The sequence below is a fragment of the Ochlerotatus camptorhynchus genome, unplaced genomic scaffold (assembly GCF_037179485.1).
Source record: "Ochlerotatus camptorhynchus isolate MF236.1 unplaced genomic scaffold, CSIRO-AGI_Acam_v1.1 ptg000328l, whole genome shotgun sequence".
NCBI lineage: Eukaryota > Metazoa > Arthropoda > Insecta > Diptera > Culicidae > Ochlerotatus > Ochlerotatus camptorhynchus.
Genome location: NW_027040816.1, coordinates 4248397 through 4271873, shown reverse-complemented (window position 1 = coordinate 4271873; position 23477 = coordinate 4248397). Strand labels below are relative to the sequence as shown.

The window sequence follows — 23477 nt, the reverse complement described above, 5'->3', positions numbered from 1 at the left end:
GAGCACCCGAATACTCGCCAATCTACTGAAGGACCACGGATTCGGCATCGTAGCGCTGCAGGAGGTGTGTTGGATAGGATCCATGGTGCGAACGTAGGTAATCATACCATCTACCAGAGTTGCGGCAACACACGCGAGCTGGGCACAGCTTTCATCGTGATGGGCGAAATGCAGAAGCGCGTGATCGGTTGGTGGCCGATCGACGAAAGAATGTGCAGGTTGAGGATCAAGGGTCGATTCTTCAACTTTAGCATAATCAACGTGCACAGCCCTTACTCCGGAAGTACTGATGATGACAAGGACGCATTTTACGCGCAGCTCGACCGCGAGTACGATCGCTGCCCAAGCCACGACGTCAAGATCATCATAAGAGACCTTAACGCTCAGGTAAGCCAGGAGGAGGAATTCAGACCGACGATTGGAAAATTCAGCGCCCACCAGCTGACGAACGGGAACGGCCTACGACTCATCGATTTCGCCGGCTCCAAGAACATGGCCATACGTAGCACCTTCTTACAACACAGCCTCCCCTATCGTTACACCTGGAGATCACTTCAGCAGACGGAATCGCAAATCGACCACGTTCTGATTGATGGACGGGACTTCTCCGACATTATCGACGTCAGCACCTATCGTGGCGCTAACATCGACGCTGACCACTACCTGGTGATGGTCAAACTGCGCCCAAAACGTTCCGAAGAAATGGAACTGCTGTGCCGTTCCCAAGAAACACGGAAGTTCTACCAGAAGCTCAACGCATCCCGCAACGGCTTCGTGCCGCGAGCCGAAATGTGCAAGGATAAGGACGGGAGCCTCTTGACGGACGGACGTGAGGTGATTGAAAGGTGGAAGCAACACTTCGATGCGCACGGGAGACCAGCGCAATGGAGGAAACGACTACGTCAGTGCAGCAGAGGACGGAACTGACCCATCTCCCACGCTGAGGGAAGTTAAGGATGCCATTCAGCAGCTCAAAAACAACAAAGCAGCTGGTAAGGATCGTATCGCAGCCGAACTCATCAAGATGGGCCCAGAAAAGTTGGCCACCTGCCTGCACCGGATGATAGTCAGGATCTGGGAAACAGAACAGCTACCGGAGGAGTGGAAGGAGGGGGTAATCTGCCCCATTCACAAGAAAGGCGACCATTTGGAATGGGAGAACTTCAGAGCGATCACCATTTTGAATGCCGCCTACAAAGTGCTATCCCAGATCATCTTCCGTCGTCTATCACCTAAAATGACCGAGTTCGTGGGAAGTTATCAAGCCGGCTTCATTGACGGCCGATCTACAACGGATCAGATCTTCACCGTACGGCAAATCCTCCAGAAATTCCGTGCCAACGCATCATTTGTTCATTGACTTTAAGGCGACATACGACAGAATCGACCGCACAGAGCTATGGAAAATCATGGACGAGAACGGCTTTCCTGGGAAGCTGATCAGACTGATCAAAGCAACGATGGACTGCGTAAGGGTTTCGGGTGAACTATCCAGTTCATTCGAATCTCGCCGGGGACTGCGACAAGGTGACGGACTCTCATGCCTACTCTTCAACATCGCTCTAGAAGGTGTTATGCGACGAGCCGGGCTCAACAGCTGGGGTACGATTTTCACGAAATCCGGTCAATTTGTGTGCTTTGCGGACGACATGGACATTATCGCAAGAAAATTTGGAACGGTGGCAGAGCTATACACCCGCCTGAAACACGAAGCAGCAAAGGTCGGACTGGTGGTGAGTGCGTCAAAAACAAAGTACATGCTAGTAGGCGGAACCGAACATGACAGGATTCGTCTAGGAAGTAATGTCTCGATAGACGGGATGCTTTCGAGGTAGTGGAGGAATTCGTTTACCTTGGATCCTTAATGACGGCTGACAACAATGTGAGACGTGAAATACGAAGGTGGATCATCAGTGGAAGTCGTGCCTACTACGGGCTCCAGAAGAAACTACGGTCAAAAAAGATTCACCCCCGCACCAAATGTACCATGTGCAGAACGCTAATAAGACCGGTGGTCCTCTATGGACACGAGACATGGACTATGCTCGAGGAGGACCTGCAAGCACTCAGAGTTTTCGAGCGACGTGTGCTAAGGACGATCTTCGGCGGTGTGCAGGAGAACGGTGAGTGACGGCGAAGAATGAACCACGAGCTCGCTTCACTCTAGGACGAACCCAGCATCCAGAAAGTGGCCAAAGCCGGAAGGATGCGGTGGGCAGGGCATGTTGCAAGAATGCCGGACAACAACCCTGCAAAGTTGGTGTTCGCTACTGATCCGGTTGGCACAAGAAGGCGTGGAGCGCAGAGAGCACGATGGGCGGACCAGGTAGAGCGTGATCTAGGGAGCATTGGGCATGACCGAGGATGGAGAGCGGCAGCCGCAAACCGAGTATTGTGGCGTACTATTGTTGATTATGTATTATCTTAAATGTGATGTTGTACAAATAAATATATGTATGTATGTGATAATTATGATCACCATTGCAACAGCTTGATATTCGTGTAATTTTCAATAGTGACCTATTGAAAATTGGTACAGTGTTCATTTTAGCAGATTTTTAGAAAAAAAAATCTATTTGATTGGCTTGTTTAGAATTAAAATCCATCCGCTATGGACAGAGTTATAAGTGGTCGAAACCTGACCACTTTTCGTAACGCGGTCGGTTCTGGTTTTTTGAAATTGCATCCCCAATATGTTGCCGAAAGATATAATCCTACGTAAAAAATAAACACATATATTAATAGATTTGGACCAAACCGATTTATCGTGCATGCTCGTGAAAATGAAGGGAAAAGAAGCGTCCTGTAAAAAATGGAACGTCATCGCTCGATGATGCATATTTCGGGATTGGTTTTGGTAAATGTTGCGTTAATTTGCCTACTGAATCCAGGATTGAAACAATTCAACAAATCCACAAAAGAATGATCATGTTTTTGTATTGCTCGTGGAATGTGAAGCGTAAATTTGTGATTTAAAGAGCGTCATTCTCGCTGGCTTGAAGATTTCTTCGAAGATTTTAAAATTATGATCATTTGTTGATAGATTTGAAACATTCTCCCTTATTGCTACTCTCATTAGCCGATGTTTTAATACTGAAGCGTTCCTTTAGACTTTTGAGCGCTTCCTCGAAACCACACTCATCGCCGTCGTGGTCTGGGATTGCGTGTCATATGTGTCATATACAAACTTTACCACCTCTTCTTGCATCTTACAAATAAAAACTATCATTATAGTATCCCATTGTTTCATGATAACGAAAAATAGCAGTTTAGCTGTAATGAGCAATTGCAAGACTGATCGCAGCAAACATTTAATTTGTTCGCTGAGATTCAGCTAAGCATTATCCGTGACTTCACTGTCACTTTTGCTGAGATCTCAGTGAAACTTATCATGCCGAGATTTGCACAGCCGAGCTCGGTAAAAAAACTAAGTGTGTAACATTAACAGTGTATTATTTGGTTTTTCACTTGCGGTGGGTGCTATTCGTGTCTCATGTAGATCGTAAGAGTCGTTCATCTTTTTGCTTTACGTTAACTTTGCTTGAACGCGAATTGAACGTGTAAACCTTGCCGTTCAAGCCGGGTTGCCAGGTGTTCTGATTTATCAACACAGCAAAAAAATAATTTTGATATCACGTCAAAGTGGATGCACTACAATCATGTCGAAAATATGGTGTAATATTACTTGCTAAAAAGGACAAAATTATCATTAATACAATGCATGAACTGTCATTACGCTGCTTTTACTGCATTTGTTTATTTATGTGGTCATAAAAATTACATGAAATTTTCGACATGATTGTAGTGCATCCACTTTGATGTGATATCAAAATTATTTTTTTGCTGTGAAGATTTATATTTTTGATATTTTTGTTCATCCTGATAAAATGATAAAGGCCTCATTTACCCTAATGTTTATTGAAAAATCCTGATTTATCCTGGATTTAAATAATTGATGCAACGCTCACCACTTTCAAAATTTCCGATTTTAAATGACAACAACCTAAGCCCAACACCATCCTGATTTCTTTCGTAGGTGTCCTGATATTTAAAATAAAACCTGTCAACCCTCTCAAGCAACATTACAAGTTGTATCGAGTTCTTAAGGCATTCTATAGGTCTAAATTATGGTCTACAGAACCCTAATAAATGCAATCCAAGCCAATTGATTTCAGCTGAGTCGAACAATTGACTTGCCTTGTCTAACCCAGCTTTATGGGCGCTGGAGGGTTAAGCACTATTAACCATCAACTAAAACCTACGTACTTTTTGCGGTTAACCCTTATGTGGGTGACGGGGTACCCGGGTACCCATTTTGATGTTTGAATTGAAATAAAATCATGTACGTGATGTTTATCGTTATGCAGCTTTCTGACATCTTGTAAAATGCTAACACAAACTATCTGGTGAAATTTCAAGAAATTTGAGTGAAGGAGGGGCTAATAAGGGGTTATGTACTATTTGTACCCCTTAAACGGGTGACTGGGTACCCGGGTACCCACGCTTTTTACGATCCTCAGACAATAAGATAGAACCAAATAATGTTCTGCAAAGTTGCAGGTTTAGATAAGAACTGAAAGATGGCGTACATGAATTCCAGAATGGACCACCCGAAAACCTAAGAGGAAGTGGCCAAGCTTTGATTTTAACGGAACCAGACGTGCAGTCCATCAAGATTTTCAGAAATTGATGAACATGCCATTAGACACCATGCTAATTGATTAGAGTGACAATGGTCACCCAATGTCCCCGGAACAGGTTCCGCAAGCCCCGGAGGAAGTGGCCATCCTCTAATTTAAATAAAAACTAGCCATGCGACATATCAAAATTTTCAGAATTTGATGGACATGTCATTAGAGACTATACCAAATGACAAGAGTGAGAATGGCCACCCTATGTCCCTGGAACAGATTCCGTAAGCCCCGGTAGAAGTGGCCGATCTCTGATTTCAACAAAACCAGACGTGCGGCACATCAAAATTTTCAGAAATTCATGGACAATTCATTAGAGAGCATGCCAATTGCGAAAAATGACAATGGCCTCCCAATGTCCTTGGAACAGGTTCAAGTCGCCCCTGAGGAAAAGGCCATTTTCTAGTTTCAGCAGAAACTAGTCATGCGGCATATTCAAATTTTCAGAATTTTTTGAACATGTCTGAAATTTTGAAATTAATTTTCTTTGCAGAAACTTTTGAAATTTTTCGTAGAAATTAATTTTAATGGTTTATTTAAAACTTGAGGAACTCATGATTGTAAATTCGGGTGACAATAGTGGTACTGAGACTGGCTACTTCCTCTGGGGCTTCCGGAATCTGTTCCGGTCTTTGTCACTCTTGACAGTTGACATGGTCTCTAATGACATGTTCATGACATTATGAAAATTTTGAAAAGTCGCATGATTAGTTTATGTTGCAATCAGAAATAAGCAACTTACCTGGGGGTTTCTGGAACCTGTTCTGGGTCATTGCGATGCCATTGTATTCTGCTTAGTTAATATGGTCTTTAATGAATTGTCTATGAAATTATGCAAATTTTGATATGTCGCACGACTGTTTTCTTTTACAATAAGAGACTGGCCTCTTCCCGGGGCTTCTAGAATCTGTTCCAGGGCCATCGGATGGTTTTTGTCACTCTTGTCAGATGGCATGGTCTCTTATGACATGTCCATGAAATTATGAAAATTTTGATATACTGAATGACTAGTTTATGTTAAAATCAGGGATTGACCTCTCCCTTGGGGGTTTCGGAACCTGTTCCAGGGCCATGGGGTAGCCTTTGTCACTTTTGTTAGTTGACATGGTATCTAATGACATGTCCATGCCATTCTGAACATTTTGAAATTACGCATTATTAGTTTATGTTGAAATCAGAAATTGACCACTTCCCCTGGGGCTTCTGGAATTTGTTCCAGGGCCATCGGATGGCCTTTGTAACTCTTGTCAGTTTACATGATCTCTAATGACATGTTCATGAAATTCTGAAAATTTTGATATGCATGATATGCATTTTTGTTAAAATCAGAGTTTGACCACTCCCCGGGGCTTCCGGAACCTTTTCTGGGGACAATGAGCGGTTCATTCCTAAATGTATGTAGGCCATATTTTAGTTCTTATCTAAACCTACAACTTTGCAGAACAATGTTTGGTTCTATCTTATTGTCTGAGCTTCGCAATAAGCTTGGGTACCCGGGTACCCCGTCACCCTTTTACGGGTGGAAAAATCGTCACGCACATAAGGGTTAACCCAACCTGCCCAGTGCCCGTGGAATGAACTTCACCCAGGCAAATCGAATCAAGTTTGTCCGTCGTAAAATGATTGAATAAAAGAAACCATCGCCTTGTTCGCCTCATGCCGACCACATTGTAACCGTTATCGATAGTGCTGCCGAAGGAAATGCACTCAAGGCAAATTAAATTTCTCCCCTCCGGCAGAAGTAGTTCCTCACCACCAAATGGAACATTTCTAGATGGACATTTCAAATGGTCCTATCTACTTTGATCGATTCTCTTAATCGACTTTCTCTGTTGATAACCACGGTTACACAAACAGATGTCGCGTTATTTTTGGCAACAGTTCGATAAAGGAGTTCCCATCAACCATCCAGCACACATCAAGCACATCAAGGAACGTTTCTGCAGCTGAGTTATTGAAGAAAGAGAAAATCGATCAAAGCAGATGGGACCTTTTTGAAATGTTCATCAAGATTTGTGCATTCTACTTCAGTTAGGCATTGAAATGAGCGATAAAAGTCAGTGGAAATTACTTTCGACTTGCTTCTTTCTTTTCAATATCTTATCTCAGAGGTAGTCAGGTAACTAATAATATTTACAGAGAGAGAAAAGCTCTGTAACGCAACAGAGCAGTTCCACGCCAAATGACGAATGGATTTTATTTTTCCCTCTCCGAATTCCATGAAACTACGCATAATGCTTCTTCTTATTCTTCATTCCTTTATTTAACGTCGGTTTCTGTTCCACAATCTAGTGCCAACCACCAACGGACATCGATTGCCACCCATTGACGGCAGCTTCCACCCCTGCGTAAGATATCGCACCATTCAACACACATGGGCCGGGATCACTGGCTTGACTTCCCTTCCGAAGGAATACGTGATCAGAGATTTTAATGCCTCTGAAAAATTCCACCGACCTCGGCTGGGATTGAACCCAGACCCATTGGGGGTGAGAAAGCAGTAACGTTTACCATTACACCACCGGCGCCGGCTGCCATAATTTTTCACTGGGAGTAATGAACCAAGTTTGTGCTGGAATTCGACCATTTGGACACACGCCTAATGTTTCAAAATGGCGCATTCAATATTTTTCAATACATCCTGAAAAGGGACGCATCTAATCGAATTGACGTCTGAGACAATGCATTAGATGCTAAGTAACATTGGCAGATTCTCTTCGTCGACATTCTCTTTGAATCCTCACGGCCATGTTACGACATTCCTAGCTATTTTCTGCTCACAAATCGATGGAAGAAGTTTATCTAGCTTCTAATACGACACACACGACAAGAAATGGTTCTGTACCCAAGTTTTTAAAGAAACAGAAAGACGACGAAGAGAATCGATCATTGTTACTAAGGGCCTAATGCATTGTTCAGCTTGACTTGATTGCCTTGATTGCCAAAAAGTTGAGCACGTTTCTTCGCGATCTACTAGTCTTAGAGTTACCTCTATGTTATAAGCCATGCCAACGCACTATGGGAAGGTCCCATACAATTAGGTGGCAAACATATTTTGGTCTTTAAAACTATTTTTACTTCCTTTGATGTGTGCAACAGAATTTTATAACTCTTAACTATTCAATGAAGTTCTTAAAATTGTTATTATTTTTTTTTCCGTTGATCTTGTTTTCCGTGCTGAGCACCAATGCTACCGACGTGCCAGGAAGGCAGCTCCCACACCTGGACCCTACCTATCGACCCATCAACTCATGAACCGGGGACCAACGGCTTTACTTCCCATCCGATGGAAGGCGTGATCAGAGATGTTATGCCTCAGAACATCCCGGCGGCGCCGACTGGGATTGAACCCAGGCCTGCTGGGGTGAGAGATAATCACGCTTACCACTACACCACCGGCGCCGTTATCTTAAAATTATGTTCAATACGTCTTCATAAGTATTTATGGAAAGATCCATACCTGGAGATATAAATGTTTTCAAAAGCTCATTGATATTATACTGTCCGTACTTTGCCAATGAATGTGAATGAATGAATGTGAAGAAACACTTTATTGCCAAAGCCGACAAACACTCTACTTTTAAATTGCTCTTTCTCATAATTTCAATTGTTTCAATGATTATAACGCATTGTTTCCTGAGTTTAGGTTTCCATATAAAGACTGGAACGCGCAAAAATTGGTCGACAAAAAAATCGTTTCTTTCAGTCAAAATTCATAGTAGCGCCAGTGAAGTAGTGGTAAGCGTGATTGCCTCTCACCCCAGCAGGCCTGTCCCTGTCCCTTTAAACCACTATTTAGATATGCCAGAAACACGCAACGCGGAAATTGAGCAGCTGAAGCAACAAATTGCTCAGCTACAAAACTTAATTCAGGGAGCAGGAAATGCTTATTATATTCCTGACCCTATCAAACAACTGTCAGAGTATTCAGGCAGTAAGAAAGAACTGAACGCATGGCTTCAGGAAGTAGATGAGCTCTATAACGAGTTCAAAGTAAAGGGTGAACGAGGAGGACACCTTCAACGCGCACTATTTTAGGGCGATCAAAAATAAAGTGAAAGGCGAGGCACGCGCAGTAGTATGTGCCAATGGAAATCCTGATACAATTGCACAATTGACGAAAGTTCTGAGAGAGAATTTTGGTGATCAACGTGATTTTGCCACCAATCTTCATAATTTATTTCATATGAAGAGAGGTGACAGAAACAACCAAAAAATTTATAACGATATAAAGGAATTAAACACTAAATTAAAAGCGAACCTACAACTACACCCTATGATGCCTTCGCAAATGCTAGAATTAATGACGATAGCAAAATTCTTAGATGGAGTAAGTGAACCACTTGCTTCTATCATCCGTAATTCTAAACCTAAAACGCTGGAAGATGCCTTACAGGCCGTCATAATAAATCAGAAGTGCGAAAACCAGTGTACAAACATAAACCATTTAATGCACCCCAGCAAAGTGCCGCGAGCAGTGCAACTAAATTAAAGAAACCGGATGCCATCGCACCGCGGCGACCGTTCCACCCAAAACCTCGAATTGAAGCTAACAACACGGAGGAGGTGGACCCGGTAGAAGTGGAAGAAGAGTTTGAAGAAGAAGTTCAATCGGAAAGTGATGAATTGAATTTTCAGCAGGTACAATATTCTAATATGCTTCTACCAGATCTAATTTCAGGTGCGGACCAGCAAGAATTTATATCTAAGCATCATAACTTTAACCACAGAAATTATAAGCTGACATATGAGGAAATTAGGAAGTGCGCTTACTTTTCTGGTATGCTTGGCAAGGTTAAAGCATTTATCAAAAATTGTCAAGACCGTAAATTCGCCAAATACGAGCGAAAACCATTTAAAATACCTATCGCTCGAAGGATTTACGAGAAACCTTTCGAAAACGTTTTCATTGACGTCTATGTCAAGGAGCGACACAAATTCCTCACTCTCGTAGATTCTTTTTCCAAATTCGCACAAATATTTCAAATCGAAAATGAGACAACGGAAATACTTCAGGAAACACTGATCGAGTATTTCAAAATCTTCGGGTTGCCGAAAATGATCACCTGTGATCAAGCGGCGGGATTTCGAAATGCTCGATTTAGAGCCTTTCTAGAGACGCAAGGGATCGCATTGCATTTTGCTAGTGACAGCAGAGGTAATGGAATTGTGGAACGCTTCCACAGTACATAGCTGGAAATGTACCTAGCAAACCGCAGCAAAGTTGAAAACCTGACCCTCTATGAAGGACTCGCACTGGTTACTGCGCTTTACAACGACTCAAAGCACAGTACGACGGATTTGAAGCCTCTCGAAATTATTTTAGGAACAAGCGATTCATTAAATCTAGCTGAAATTAATCTCGCGAAGCAAATTAACATACAGACTGCACGGGACAACATCAGACGATTTGCATCGAAAAATACAGAGACGCCTTTAGAAAATAGACAATATAAAAATATTGAAAAGACTAAAGCATTGGTTAAAGAAAAGGCAAAACCACACCCTTCCGGCAATCGATACAGACTAATAGACGTAAAGGAGAAAAACCCGGTGGTAATCATCCCGATAGGAATAGCTAAAATCAGCAGCAGTTATTCGAGAATTGGACATCATATAAACCTTAATTCACTTGCAGAGACAATCAAAAATCTAGACTCAATAATCGAAAACCAAATTTCTAAACAACAAATGTTAAGTCCAATATTAAAAGTAAAGTTAGAAAAACTCCATTCAATGTACAATAAATTTAGACCCTCTAGACAAAAGCGATGGGAAAGTTTAGGTCGCGCTTGGAAATATGTATCAGGCAGCTCGGATGCTGACGATCTAAAAATTATTAACGGTACAATTAATTCTCTTATTGATCAGAACAACAGACAAGTTAAAATCAATAGCATACTGGAAACTAGAATGAGAAATACCACAGAATCAATCAATACTTTCGTTAAATTTCATGATAGATTTCAAAATAAAACCATTGAAGGTTTTGAGTCAGTTAATTTGATACTTCATTTAGATGAGTTAATCGATCAGTTAGGACTAATAGAAGAAGCGATCACACTAGCCCGACGCAATATCCCCAGCAGCCGCATCATTTCACCAGACGAGATAACCATAGCCCAGGAATTCCTCAGGAACAGTGGTCTTGGAACGGGTGCAGTCGACAACATATTAGATATATACAGCGCCTAAGTACTGTATGGTAAGGAAGAAATTATGTACACACTCAAAATTCCACGAGTCAAAGATGTGGAATATCACTTAAACTACATAGAACCAGTAATTTCCAACAACCATCGAATCCATTTAACGGCGAAATACTACGTGAAAGGACTTAATTCCTTTTTAACCAACACTCCATGTAAACGGCATCGAAATCAATATATCTGCATGAATTCACAGCTAGAACCGTTGGGAAAATGCGTTCAACAGTTGGTTGATAGCGAATCAGCTCAATGTCCTATGGAGAAAGTATATGGACAAAACTTCATAAAGCGAATTGATGATGCAAACATATTGGTGAGTGCTAACAACGTCACCCTAACATCAAACTGTTCAAGGCAAGTAAGAGAGCTACGAGGATCATACCTTATCCAGTTCTCTGGCTGTACCATCAAGTTGAACGACGAGGAATACACCAACAACAACACCGACGTATTACATAAAACTTATCTTCCAACGACGGTACTAACGGTAACTCCTTCAAAAATCATAAACAAGATGCCTTTACAGTACTTACAGCAAATCAATCTGGAGCACCGGAGTCATATAGAGCATCTGAATATGACTACGGACAACATACACTGGCAACTACATCTGGTTAGCTGGATCTCATTTGGAACATTATCGACCCTAATACTAGTGCTCCTAGCAGTATTAGTTACAAAGACAGTTCTTTCATTCTTACCATGAAAATCGACGTCCTTCTGGATACCAAGACGAACCAACACGGGAACCATCAGCACGGAGAGACCTACAGGACCAGGGACTTCAGGACTAACGCAGGTCAACGACACACACCACCACATCAGGCAACCAAGATTCATCCCGCAGGAGCCAGGGATCGTGAAAGTCGGGGACGACTTTCCAGTAGAGGGGGAATCGTCAGGAAAATACTGATAGGTGGATTGACCAATCAGGCAGTAAGGTTGGTTGGCGCGAAAACGTGGCGCATCACGCCACGTAGCTCCACCAATAGGAGACAGGTAACATAATTTTGTAATGTAAGCATATTTAGTCTTTAAAACGGTAGAGCACACGAGGCTCTACCTCTTTTTCATCATAAATGTGTAACGTGTAAGATCGGTAATAAATAGTGTTAGCATTAAAAGTTCTTTTTAAAAAGTGAACTACGAAGAAAGATCCCTTAACTCAAAATATATTATAACATAACAGTAAATTTTGATTTCAATTTGATCACCAGCTTTGCTCGGGTGCTCCTCTTGCTTGGACGTCATATTGAAAACTGGAAAGCAAACGGTGAAAACTCATCATAGCAACCATTGTATATACACTCAACTTCCAATTGCAGCATTTTATGTTTTTTTTTATGCATTTTGAACAGAAATACACCAATTGTTGACAAATTTTTGTGCGTTCCAGACTTTAATAAAGATCATACGTTTGTTCTGAGCAATGTTATTAATACGAATTTAAAATTATTTGTAATCCATCCGGTGTTTGCTGAAGGAAAACACAACAGTTTCAATTGGTGCGTTCTCGAGCTAGAGCAAGTAAGTGCAGATGTAACCTTCGCTGAAAGTTAGCACTAGGATTGTACTTTATTCTCTAATGAACAGTTGAGCGAACTGAGGTGGACATTTTTATTGCAACATGATTTAGTTTTGAAAAATCGTAGGTTTTTAGTATTTTTTCATGTGACTATACAAAAATTTGATCGATTTGTAATGTAGATAGCCTCATTGGAAAGCTTAGATTTCAAGCTTTAAAATGGTATGTTTCAATAGTTTTACGCTACTGTATATCATATGGGATTAAAATACGCTAGATTTCTATGATTTACCGCTTTTTTCAACTTTGGCAGCATGTATCTTCCGTTAGCCAATATATTAAGTAATTCTACATTCTGCCTATTTCTGGCCGCTTCGGAAGATGGAACAGTTCCATGAACATGCACGGCAAGCCGCAAGCGTTGGCCCGGATCATTTTTCATTATTTTTCAGCATTTGTTTTGCCAAAGCAGTTTACTTACATTTCGTATTTTTTGGAGGAATTTAACTCAAAGAGTAGGGGAATTTACGTATTCTCGTCAATCTAAGCAGCGTCCGAACTTCTATTAGCGATTTCTCAGCGTCACACACATACATGACAGGTTTGTTTGTTGAAATTTATCTGCTGCTTGCTGTTCTACCAATTCCAATCGACAGAATTGATCAAAACGGATTGAACATGTTTTTACAACGATCCAAACTTCTCAGGTGAGTGTGACTATTGTCGGGAGTCTCTTTTTCTTCGGCACCCTTTCCATTTGAACTGCGTGTTAACCAGCTGTTCTATTATTGGCAACTCGAAATCAGCCGTATTTTGTAGTGTGTATGTTTAATTTAAAGAAAAATATGGCATAACAGGATTGCACAGTCGTAAAAATGTAATCAGATTGAAGCTGAAAAGGTAAGGAATCGGCTTAATACATTCAGCGAAGAGTTTTGATGGGAAAATACAGTGAAATTAACGTTTCAATTTCGGTTGCCGAAAATAGTCAATGGGTGCCGAAGCCATCATTTACCCTACTCGAAGAGTACAGCGTACTTCCAAATTGTTTTTGAGGCCAGGTTTTTTGGTTGGAAGAACTGCAGAATCGGGTATTCTGGCTTCCTGGGTACTTCACCTTCATTGGACTGCCTTCGTACAGTGGCCATGTTTCTTATTTTTTCATACGTGTAAAACACGTAGCATGTACGTGAAAGCCAAACTGTCAAAAGAGTGTCTTCGACGTGGGATTAAAAAGTGGATATGAAATGTGTTCCTTATGAACATCAATTACTGATAACTAAATTCTACTAGCGTCAGGTAAACTCACTTAGCATTAACGTGTAGAATTTTTTAAGTGTACAACTTTGTGTCAGACGACATTTCGATTAGCTGGTTGCTTGGTTAATTGTTCCTAGCGAACAATTAAGCGAAGTTTATGGAATTCAGAGAGGTAAAACCAAACACATGTTTTGCAATTTGACCTGGAATTGCTCCAACATTCCGGTCGGATACCATTTTCGAAATCGTCTGATGATATGTATCTTCTCCACTTCAGCTATGGGTTACTATTTATCGTCGCATTTCCCCCCTTCTTACTAAGGGAATGTCCCTCGGTACCGGATGGAAAACGTTCCGTGGAAAAATAATCTTCCGTTGAGTGTGTATCAATAAAGCGAAGTTTTTGTCCAAATAAAATCCCACCATGTAAACAATCCAAAATGATACGTTGCTGGAAGCAATATTTCTGAGCAATATTTTGATATGATCCGATCTGTAAATAAATAATCGTTTTCCTTTTTTGCTCGTCTGCCGGCCAATCCCGCACCGCTTTCCCGGCTGTCCATGATGGATGGAACGGAGCAAAATAAAACTAACCGAAAATTGTGATCGAAATTGCTGTTATTCTAATCATCGATTTTATCTCTCCTGTCATTTTCCTTGCAGACTGAAAGTGTCGAACGTGCGTCTTCTTCCCGATGTCACCAGCAGCGAGGAAGAGATAACTCCAGATCACCGGCTCCAACACCAGCACCCCCTTCCACGCCACGCAAAACCAAAGGTGAGTGCTAGGTGAAATGCCATGGAAATTGGAAACCCGTGGGTACAGTAAGCACCAGCGAATCCAAACACATAAAGCAACCAACGATACAGACAAAACGGTTGCTACGACTACCATGACAAACTCGCTCTGTTACATAGCTCGATCGGAGTGGTAGAAGGATAATGATATACACTCTTCCCCCGAAGAACGCGAACTCGGTCTACACGAATTCCATTTACGTTGGTCTCGAATGATTCCGTTTACGTGAGGGAATCGCGTAAATGGAGTACACGTAGCATATGGGATTTGACCTAATAGGGACCAACATGGAATATCTCGCGATCCTGGACATTCCACACGTTTGATCGAAGTGTTTAAACACTTGATTTTTTAAATGCACAATCACATTTACTTTAAGCGTATTTCACCTTGGTTCGATGTATTATACACGTTAATTTCTAGTGTTTCAAACTTTGAAATGTTGAAAATCTTTCACTATCTATTCAAGTGTATTGCACATTGAATCACGCTACTGTTCAAAACAGATGGATTTAAAGTGTTTTTGCATTTCAATACGATGTGAATTGCTTGCTCAGAAAGGTAAACATGGAAAACAAGAATTGTGACTTTATCCTATCATCCCGCCTCTATATATGAGAACAACCGTGGCACAGTGAGATCGAACGAAGACTCCGGCAGCAGCACACCCTAACAGTCCATGATCGAATCCCAAATCAGACCCATTAAAAAGATATGTGAAAGCTCTGGCCACTGGAAGTTTTGTTTATATATTTGTTAATTCATTTTTAGAGTCGGTAAAGTAGAAGTCGAGAAAGTAGAATATTGTAGAATATTGAACTATGAAGTGCAAAGCTATTGATATCACCATATGAGGGACATAGAATCCAAGTTTGTCACAATTCAAATCCATAGTTTTCATGCATGGTTCACAGCATAAGATTCACACATGAAATGGATGTGTTTCACAATAAGCGCAAAATTAAGTGTGAGACATATGATGATGACGTGTGGAATTTTTTGAGTGTAGAAGGTTACTGTCTTCGGCAAAGTTGTTCAGTGAATCAAGACCAGGCCAGTGACAAGGTCCATACCAACAGCAGCGTTTGACCAACAATCAATACGAAACTAACGATTTTAAATTGGCTCACCACTTTAGTAGCCTATTGGTCCCAAGCAAACGATTAACGTACCCTATTCTAGTTGAAATTCTATTACTACACTATGTTTGTTTTGATTCGCTATGAAAGTTTGACAGATAACATCAGGGGTGTGTGGATTCATGCAGAACATGCAGGGGTGAGTGAAATAGCTTGGGACTGCTTGGGACCGTTGTTCTGGTACTGAGTGAGCCAAAAATAATAATGATTTTCTTCGGGACCCAGTGGTCTTAGAGTTACCTCTATGGTTTGACAGTAGGCAGCATGTCCCGGGCTCAAATCATTTATTTTGCTGTGCTAGGCCCGCTGTCACTGTATAACATGTTGACTACGCGCCTGCCACTGGGATGATCAAGACCTAAAGGTTGGTTGACAGAAGTTCGGAATTTTCTCACTACGCGGCGCTAGTGTACATGAATTTGTGATATCTTTGTCTGTGTGATATCTTGAAATCCTTGCCATCTCGGAAGTTGCTTCCTTAGGCAAAGTTGTTCAGTGGATCACGACCTTATTGTTGGTGGACAGAAGTTCGGAATTTTCTCACTACGCGACGCTAAGGTACATGAATTTGTGATAACCTTGTTTGTGTGATGTCTTGAAATCCTTGCCATCTAGGAAATTGCTTTCTTGGGCGAACTTGTTCAGTTGATCAAGACCAATATGGATGGAATATGGATATTTTTGGAATCGGGATGACGTCTAAAACCCGTAAATCGCTTTCCGACGCCATTTTGAAATCCAAGGTGGTGGCTTCCGGTTTCAGAAAAAGTGGGAAATACTACCAAATACCCTTCAATATGTATATTTTCGGAATCGGGATGACGTCTAGAGACCGAAAACCGATGTCTAGCGCCGATTTTAAATCTAAGATGGCGGCTTCCGGTTTCAGAAAAAGTGGTAAATACTGCCAAATACCCTTCAATATGGATATTTTTGGAATCGGGATGACGTCTAGAGACCGAAAATCGATGCCCAGCGCCATCTTGAAATCATATATGGTAGCTGCAAATTTCAGAAAAAGTGGGAAATACTGCCAAATACCCTTCAATATGGATATTTACAGAATCGGGATGACGCCTAAAACCCGTCAATCGATTTCCGACGCCATTTTGAAATCGAATTTCAGAAAAAAGTGGGAAATACTGCCAAATACACTTCAATATGTATATTTTTGGAATAAGGATGACGTCTAAAATCCGTAAATAGATTTACGACGCCATTTCGAAATCCAAGATGGTGGCTTCCGGTTTCAGAAAAAGTGAGAAAAACTGCCAAATACCCTTCAATATGTATATTTTCAGAATCGGGATGACGTATAGAGACCGAAAATCGATGTCCAGCGCCATCTTGAAATCAAAGATGGCGGCTGCCGATTTCAGAAAAAGTGGGAAATACTGCCAAATACCCTTCAATAAGTTTATTTTCACAATCGGGATGACGTCTTAAATCCGTAAATAGATTTCCGACGCCATTCTGAAATCCAAGACGGCCGCTTCCGGTTTCAGAAGAAGTGAGAAAAACTGCCAAATACGCATCAATATGGATATTTTCGGAATCGGGATGACGTCTAGATACCGAAAATGTTGCCCATTTACTCCAATTCGATTTAGGTAATACGTACCACTTGCACTCCTCGGGGGAAAGCTTTATTACTTACCTGCTTTGTTCTAATATACATGGATTAAGGGAGTTAGCTTATTGGGTGGCGTAGTGTCAAACTAGCCTTGGGCTGTGTTCCATTTGGAAATTTTTCACTTAAATTTGACACTTCGAAAATAAATTAAGATGTTCGAAAATCCCTCTGTTGTTGATCTGCCGATTTTCGAGAAAGCGTCTGTCAAAGTTGATTCCTTTTTGACGTAATCACCTTCCGATCAAAATAGTTTTCGATGTTACTTAAGTCATCCGATTTCTATGGAGATGCCGTTTGCCTTAAGTACACTGAAAATAAAATTTCGTATAAACAACGAAATCACTCGTTTGTTCTACGAATTTATTCGTTGTTTTCTGCAACGAAATGGATTTGTACATTGTATGAAGCTAGTTTTGTTAGAACTGCCACACTCGCTATCACTACACCCAACAAGCGGTCCACAAGTGTTGGTTGTGGAAACCGAAAAATGTGGGGTGTGTTGATGAGGATGGGTAAAAATAACTTCATCATTGGAAGGAATAAATATGACAAAAAAATAAAAATAGGCTTTAGACAGGACTCGACTTATGTACCTTGCGATAGTCAGATCTGTGCTTTAACCATCGCTCTATCGGTGCTATTAGAATAGGTAAAGCTAAAGGCAATAAGAAGCACTCATGCAGTGGTACTTCGATTTCTCTTGCTTTTTCTGCTGCTTGCATGTATTTTTTTTTTCTCTAACATAGAACCACCGCGATGATTTATTGTGGTAGCTTGCATGTATTGGTCAAACCGACAATATTTCTAAAAAAAAATATATCCCATCTCCAACACATAATCAGCACTTTAGGAGACAATAAGCGCAGTTGTTGGTTTGATTGTACGAAGATGTATTTGTATATTATACGAATAAGGCGTAATATTGACATTGCGCCAGATGACAGGAAAAACGAATGTTTCGTACCATTTATGAAATATGTGTTGTATGTACGATATTCATTTTTACGAAACGGTTTTCAGAGAAATAACGAAAATACATTTTCAGTGTAACAGCACTGAGAAACCCGTGAAAAGTGTACTTTCGTCGTTTCGCTTTCTCATTATTAAAGTGAATAAATCGAACTGTTTGTTGCTAAGATGATTTCGGTGGTCCTAAAATGATGAATGGGCTGCACGTAAGGAGACGTAATTGATAATTCTCCCGAATATACTGGTAAATACACTTTGACTTAATTAACAATAATGGCCACCAAACGACGTATAATAACTTTTGACTCAAAAACCAGTATTTCTTAGCATGAAAGCTAGCGATTTGCCTTTGTATGATTAAAACCCGGCTAAATATGTTAAACATTGCTATCACTATGAGATTATATGTGTTTACTTGGAAATAGGAATAACTTTTCGGTCATCAAAACAAAACTTTATTTTTCTCGGATCGGTGCGAATGTTACTTACGACATAATGAAAATTTGCTCTTGAAACAAATTCCGCATGTACGGCCAATGATAACGACTTAAAATTGAGTAAGCGTTACTCATATTTGAATTTAATCAAATTCGCGAAAACGTAGGTCACTCATATAATGAGTTAATTTTCCGATGCTTTTTCGAAGAAAACTTCTCGAATATGAGGAAAATTCACTGTGGCTCGGCTGTGCAAATCTCGGCAAAAATAAATTTCACTGAGATCTCAGAAACCTGAGTCTCGGATAATACTTAGCTGAATCTCAGCAAACAAATGAAATGTTTGCTGAGATCTCAGTAAAACTTGTAGTACACTTCTAACCTGTGTTCAATTTTCTTAAATTTCCCCATATTCGAGAAGTTTTCCCCGGAAAAGTGTCGGAAAATTTACTCAAACTATGTTTTAGCAATTTTGAGTAATCTGAACTCAAATGTGGGTAGCCTTTTTGCCATGTGCGATTGGTTTAGAAAGTATTTTTTTTTCTAAATCATTAAAAATAAACTCACGCTGACCCACACCGCCACGCCGCTGCCGCCGGCAGAAAATAACATATCACGCTGCCGCCGAAAATATTTTGATCGGCGCACAGGCTTAATCCCAACGAGCGAATTCAATTGAAACCCTGATAGTGTTTGAGCGAAGACATCATATCAAGAAGACTGTCAACTTTGCCAGGATCCATGCGACAGATACAGTAGCGCTGCACTTGAGCAAAGGTGGAAGCAACGCATAAAAAAATGAGCAAATAAAGAAACCCTTCTTCTGAGGATGTAATCTTTGCTATCAAATTCTTTCGAAGCATTTGCCATATGGACAGCGGTCGTTCGAGAAAATGGAAGAGTTGAAATAGAAATTATAGAAAATTTGTAAAACCTTTTGTGCTTGACTTTTATGATTATGTAGATGTTTGTAGTCATCATTCGTTTAAAGGAAATGGTAAACGATTATGTGAGCTTAATTTAAAATTGTTTTTGTACTTCAAATCACATTGGTTTCCTTATTACTGCAAGCACACGGACATGAGATATCAAATCTCATAATTCCCTTTCCAAGTACCTAGATATTATTAATCTTCACGCCACCCAACGACGACATCAGATCATCAACATCGACCCCCTTCTTTAAGCTAAACAAACGACTGTCATTCATTTCAATTTTTCCTTTATTCTTAGAACCTCAGTAGGCTCCGCCAACCATCCAGTATGAAGCAAGGCGGAGAGTGCTTTGTCTTTTTAATTAATTCCAAACATGCGATTCGACTGTTTACTACCGTCTTCAGTCAATGGCGACCCTCCCCCACTACTGCCTTATCAGGCGTTACCGAAATTGACTGAATTTTCGTCACTTTTTTTTTTGTTGACTCGTTCTTTTCTTTATGGTCCTGTGTTTATCCTCGCTCATCGTCGGTGGAGGTGCCTTGGCGTGGCCCCATCAATCACTCCGCATGTTTCGTGATCCAAGTCAATCGTCACTCGTTTCGGTGTGGTTCAGGGTTTTTGGTTGCAAATGCGTCCCATCACCCGTGAATCGAAAGCCACTTTTGCGGTCACTATCTTTCGGGGATCCAAAGGAGGTGGTTTGGTTATTTTCGTACGGAAGCTAGTCTCTCGATGGAAGTGTTGTTTTTATATCGTTCGGTTGGATTCAACAGATTATAATGCTTTCGGAGCAGCTAAATTGGGTGGACGGATGGAGACCGTTTCAGTGTCTGATTCTATGACCATTTCCTTTGGAAGGGGGCTAATGTACGGGTATATGTACTTTTGTGTAATACAGGTCACAATGACCGTTGACCGTGACCGGACCAGTGCCAATCACCGGGTCGTCAATTTGCTGGATATTTTTCTACGTGGCTTACGTGGTGAGGATGTGAAGTAGAGAGCTTGCTTGTTTAGTGTGCTCTAGCATGAAGTGGCTTTGGTGGTACGCTTATCTGATTCCGTTGTGAAATGCGGTCACTTTTTCATTGACGCAAAGGGAATTATTTCCACAAGATTCAATACGTAAGTAAGTATGGCGTGTAGAAGGTGAAGATGGTGAGAGCTTGTTAAATAAGGTAGATAGATAAATCCACCTCTGATTGCCCAGTCTGTAGAGGCGTGGTATTACTAAACTGGAGGCGGTGGGTTCGATTCCCGGTCAGGTCGAGGAAATCTTTCGGGTTGGAAATTTTCTCGACTTCCCTGAGCGTAGAGTATCACTGTGCTTGCCATACAATATACAATTTCATTTGTGTTGGCGTAGAAAGCTCTCAAGTAATAACTGTGGAAGCGCACCTCGAACACTAATTTGAGAGCAGGCAAAAAATTCACTACAGAAGTTTAAAAAATCAAGAAAAATAATACGAAGATAAATCCATCTATTGGTGGTAAGAGTCTTTTTGTTGTTCATATACTGTAGTACGAACATGAGAAAAAAGATAGCTTATCTTTGAAAGCACTTTATCTGTTGTCCTCTGAAATGCTTCTAGATGAATTTGAGTACCCAATGAAAAAAAAAACTTCTCGTTAGATTAAAAGTATACTACAAGTTTTACTGAGATCTCAGCAAACATTTCATTTGTTTGCTGAGATTCAGCTAAGCATTATCCGAGACTCAGTAATCAAATGTCACTTTTGCTGAGATCTCTGTGAAACTTAGTTTTGCCGAAATTTGCACAGCCGAGCTCGGTAGGAAAAAATGGTTGGGTTGTGTACAAGACACGACCGCATGGTTGACGTAGACTACGTTGAGATGTTTAGTGATGTTTAGAATTTTTCTTGATATTGATTTAAAATATAGTATGAGTAATTTATTTCCTCTAACTGACATGTCAATTTCCTCACCCTTATTAGTTATTTTTCTGACTGTTTATGGTCTTTTCGTTAGGAATATTTCCGCATATGAAACACTTGTCTTTAATCCCCCGTCATAAAATAAATTCCCCGTGCACACTTCAATGCCCATTCTATCTCCGTAGAACATTTGTTATGGATAACACGTTTAAACAAACGCTTGATCGCAGTGGGATACCTCCGGTGGGAAATCGTTCACAAGCATGTACTGCACATCCCAGTCCAAGTAACATTGTAGGTTTTATTGAGGTTTTAATCATGTCTAAATCATGGCCTACGGTATCCTCATAAAACCCAAATTGTTACTTGGGAGGTAACAAAATAGCCCGCTAATTTGGATTGATTTTGTTACATAAAGCTAACGTACTACTAATACAGGGATTTGGCACATTATTAGTCGGATTATTACTAAGCAGGGTTGTTGGTTATTTGGATTGCTCCCTCACTTTCTTTCTATCAGCATAATCGAAAATTTGATATTCTGAGTTGTGCTTTCACAAAATTTTAAAGTTTTGTCCATGTTCAATATTTAATCATAATTTACTACTTCAAGCAATCATAATTCTAAATGTTCATTCTTAAGCACATAATGAGGAACTAGAACTACAAGTGTTCAGAAATATATCTCTTAACTTTAAGCCATTCTTGCATTTACACAAAGACACTCCAACCCATTTTCAGAGGTTTAATTTTTGTTGGACCGAACCGAACCTAGAAACTCACTAATCCACTTGATACATGAATTTTGTAACAAACAACAATGTAAAGCTCTGCTTAAAGATGTAAATGAATCCCAAAATCATAAAAATTTAGTTCGCCAAGCAGAGTCTCACGAATACTAGCCTGTAAATTCATAGGATTTTGACAGTTCTTATAGTAATGTATCTGTTATTTGAAGTCTCTCCTTTTTTGCACAAAAACTACTTTCTAAGCCCCGCCTCTGACAGGATTTCCTGCCTTTTTTATGAATAGGGCGTGACAGAAAGTATCTTTTCTGCAGAATATGTAAAAAAGTATGGACTTCAGATGTTAATCTAATTGCATATAAAGAGGTACCAGACATGTTTACATTATTTTGTTGCTTTGAGAGGTACAGCATACATGACATGCAAATTTTCTCTCAACTTGAATTTTTGGTTCTTTTGGCGGGTGAAAAAATTAACGTCAATTCTTTTTAGGTTGTGGGGGTGGGTTGTTTTATAAAAATAACATTTGTCGTGTTTCATTTTATTTGAACGGGACCGAAAATAGTCTCAATAACACTTTCTGAAAAATATGTGTGGTCCTGAAAAGAAACAATTGTTCGATCTCCACAAATTCCACACCCTCTCCACCCCATCGTTGGTTGTCATCAAGTTGACTACTGCTTTTGTACCACACCGTCCGTCCGATACGAAAATGAGCGGATTCACAACAGCAGCGGTCTAGTCCGAGGGGGGTGACACATCTAAATCTCAATTCTAGATTTTCAAAAAATCTCACACTAGCGAATAAATCTTCGAAAAATCTTCTTTTATTTCTCGCATCTACTTGCCGCGCATCATTTTTTTGCAGGAAATCTTCGAAATCGTGATAAATCTTCTCAGCGTACGCGCAGCTAGCCACAGCAAAACACAATATTTCCTGCATCGTAGATAGAGTCGTCCCCCTCGCTCTAGCCTGAATGCGGAAATGTTCAGCAGAGGGAATAATTACACCTTTTGCTGATTTGCTCCTGCTTCTGCTTGCCACGCCGTCCGAAGCTTTAATGAGCGGAGGAAGTTTTAGTTAGTTTAAATGATCTTTATTTTAGTTTAACTTGGACGATTACCATATAAATTTTTACTAAGTGATTTAATTGCTTTCTTCATCTTTAGGTATGGGCAAAATTCAAAATTTGTTTTACAGAATTAGTCCTAGACTTAGTACACGGTCGAC

At 40.5% G+C, this 23477-nt stretch overlaps 1 protein-coding gene across 1 annotated transcript in view; it reads left to right on the top strand.

Annotated features, from left to right (window-relative positions):
* Nucleotides 1-23477, top strand: part of LOC135708143 (uncharacterized) — a 508021-nt gene that overhangs the window by 253836 nt on the left and 230708 nt on the right. Inside the window, exon 3 of the mRNA XM_065230121.1 lies at nucleotides 14352-14466. The gene's annotated coding sequence lies outside the window, so the exon portion shown is untranslated. The remainder of the gene's footprint in view (nucleotides 1-14351; nucleotides 14467-23477) is intronic.